The sequence below is a fragment of the Tupaia chinensis genome, unplaced genomic scaffold (assembly GCF_000334495.1).
Source record: "Tupaia chinensis unplaced genomic scaffold, TupChi_1.0 Scaffold000542_1, whole genome shotgun sequence".
NCBI classification, from domain to species: Eukaryota; Metazoa; Chordata; class Mammalia; order Scandentia; family Tupaiidae; genus Tupaia; species Tupaia belangeri.
Window position 1 is genome coordinate 34,267 of NW_006160055.1, and position 2,999 is coordinate 37,265.

At 48.9% G+C, this 2,999-nt stretch overlaps 1 pseudogene; it reads right to left on the reverse strand.

The window, feature by feature from the left end:
- Positions 1-1,417: 1,417 nt before the first annotated feature.
- Positions 1,418-2,259, reverse strand: LOC102483551 (60S ribosomal protein L18 pseudogene; annotated as a pseudogene).
- Between the last annotated feature and the right edge of the window lie 740 nt (positions 2,260-2,999).

The following is a 2,999-nucleotide window of genomic DNA, read 5'->3' on the forward strand; positions in this document are numbered from 1 at the left end:
CTGGTAAATAATTCACAATACCAACAGATGTATAATAAATGTGTCCCTTTTTATCTCAGATGACTCTCAGTCCCTGACCCCCATGTCCGAGGATTTGTCACCACTTTTTTTTTTTTTTTTTAAGGTTTTTGCCACAGGGTGCTTGGTTGGCGGAGAGAGACAGAGGGAGAGGAAAAGAGAAATCACTCCTGGAGGAGCCCGTCTGGGGCAGGGGTGGGGGGTGAGGGTGGGGTGAGGGTGGGGGATGGCTACTCCACAATCCTTTCTTCTCTATTCTCCTTTGGGATTTTAGTGATACATGCATATGTGCCCCGCGTGATTTTCGAGCCACCAGGTCAGGACTCGAGCCGTCGTCAGTCATGTGTGGATCTAGTGCCTTAACCTCCAGCACACCTGCTGGCCTGAGCGAGCAGAGCAGCCGTCCTTCAGTTTCTGAATCATTCTTTTGCTTAAATACCCACCAGAACTCAATCATACGTTCTCACCCGAAGGCCGTGCCCTGGGACACTGTCAAGAGTTTTCACTTATGCCTCTACAGTACAGGCAAGTCCCCACACATGGATCTCCCGGACACAAAACATTATCCAAACCACACCATGTACTGTTTTTCATGACTACAGTGGCATTCTCTGGTAGAGGCATAGCGAGATTTATTTAACCAGTCCCTGATTGGTGGAGGCTTAGGAAATTCCAATTGTTTTGCTTTTACAAACAATGATACAATAAATACTATTATACATATAAAGTTATATGTATATACTGTTTATCTACAGGGTAAATTCCTAAAAATAGAATTGCTGAGCCAAAGGGTTCTGCATGAAAAATAAATGTTTTTTGTTAGTTTTTGTTGTTTTGTTTGCTATAGGGTACATGTGCTTGGCATAAAGAGACAGAGAGAGAGAGAGATAGAGAGACAGGGAAAGTGGGGGTTCAGCCCCCAGAGGACATGGCCAAGGCACAATCTCTTTTAATTCTCCTCTAAGGAGTTTGGGCACGTCCACTTGCTGGCCTGTTTTTCAAGCCACCAGGTCTGGGACTTGAACAGCAAAGTTGGCTGTGGGTAATCCGGCTGCCATAACCACCATGCTGGCCCCAAGAGAAATGTTTTAAGTTCATTTATCTTACTCGTGATAGAGAGCACGCACACACATACGCAAGCAAGAGAGAGATAAAGAGAGAACCGGGGGCTGGCAGGTGGAGTGGTGGCTGGAGAGCTGGTCTCCCACATGGCCTGCCGTGGGTAAAGTCTGGACCTGGTGGCTTGCTTTCTCACCTTCCCTCTTTCTCTGGTCAAATTAAAATAATAATAATAATAAATAATTTTTTTTTTTTTAAAGAGAGAGAACCAGAATGGGAAGAAGCAGCCTGAAAATCTCCTCCCCTTTCCCCAGCTCTCCAGCCAGGACCTTGGGCACTCCTCACTGTGTGTTTTCTTTTCTTTTCTTTTTATTTTTGGTCAGAATCCAAAAGCTTTTTAATAACGGGGCAGCATCCGGGGTTAGTTTTTGTAGCCTCGGCTGGCACGTTGGTCTCTGGCACGCTGACATTTCCGACCCTTGGAGCGGACGTAAGGTTTGGTGTGGCCGTGCGGGGTTCCAGGGGCCTTGCCAAAATGGCGGTACACCTCGCGGCCCTTGCGGGGACCGGAGAGTAGGACGGTGCCACAGCCCTTGGGGGAGTCCAGGGCCAGCTGGTCAAAGGTGAGGATCTGGCCCGCAGCCTTGAGGATGCGGCTGCAGGCCCGGCTGGTCACACGCAGCGCACACACCTTCAGCTTGGGCACCTCCTGCAAGCGCACATCACCTGTGATGGTCCCCAGGACCACAGCCGTTTTGTTTTCCCGGCCAGGAAGCTTCATCTTGCGGATCAGCCTGGAGAGGGACAGAGGGGGCTGGTTGGTGCGACTCATGAACAATCTTTTCAGCACAACTTGGTTGAAGGTGGAGTTGGTGCGTCTGGCCAGAAACCGGTACAGCTTAACCAACAGCCTCAGGTAGATGTCCTGGCTCTTGGGCTCCTTGTGCCGAACCTTGCGGTCCTTGTTGTGGCGGATGTCGACTCCAATGATGGCGCCTTCTACTCAGCCAGGTCCGCATCACTGTGTGTTTTCAAGCTGGCCTGGGATCGGAATCATTGTCAATCACGCGGCTCTCACCATTGCCTTGCTTTTGTTACTGACCGCACCCCCAAGCTGGGCCTTGAAAAATATTATTGATGGGGGACCAGCAAATGCATAGTGTTTATGTCGCTGGACTCCCACATGGTCGACCATGATTTGAGTCCCAGACCCAGTGGCTTGAAATTCACGACAGGCACGTATGTGTGCACGCCCAAGATCCCAGGAGGAGAATGGAGAAGAGATTGCCATGTAGCCATCCCCCCGAGGGGTGATTTCTCACTCTCTGTCTGTCTGTCTCTCTCCCTAGTGAGTGCATGTGTCCTAAGGCACAATTAAAGCCTCTAAATACACATACACACACACACACACACACACACACACACACACACACTATTGATGGGCCTGGCTCCAAGATGGAGCAATGATGTTCTTTTTAAAAATTTATTTAATTTTGTTTATTATTAGTATTTTAAGTTTGGTATAGGACACATTCATTCACCGCAGAGAGAGAAGGAAAGTGAGAAAACGAGCTACCAGGTCCATGACTCAAACCATGGTTGGCCATGTGGGAGTCCAGCACCTTAACTACCACACCACCTGCTCAGTCCCACGACAATCTACTCCAGAGAAGCCAGCTAAGTTCTGAATCCTCTCCTGGTCAGCCTGAAGTATCAAGGCATGCATATGAGTGCCTGAGACCCATGGGATGAATGGGACGGTGGAGATGGAGGGGTGGCCAGATCTGTGGAGGGTGTGCCTCTCTCCTCTATCTATCTCCTGCAAGCGCATGAGCTCTATCATAAATATTAAAAAAATTGAAAATGTTTTTGATGGGTATGTGACCACTGCAGTTTACATTCCTGCCAGTAGTGTGTCTGCG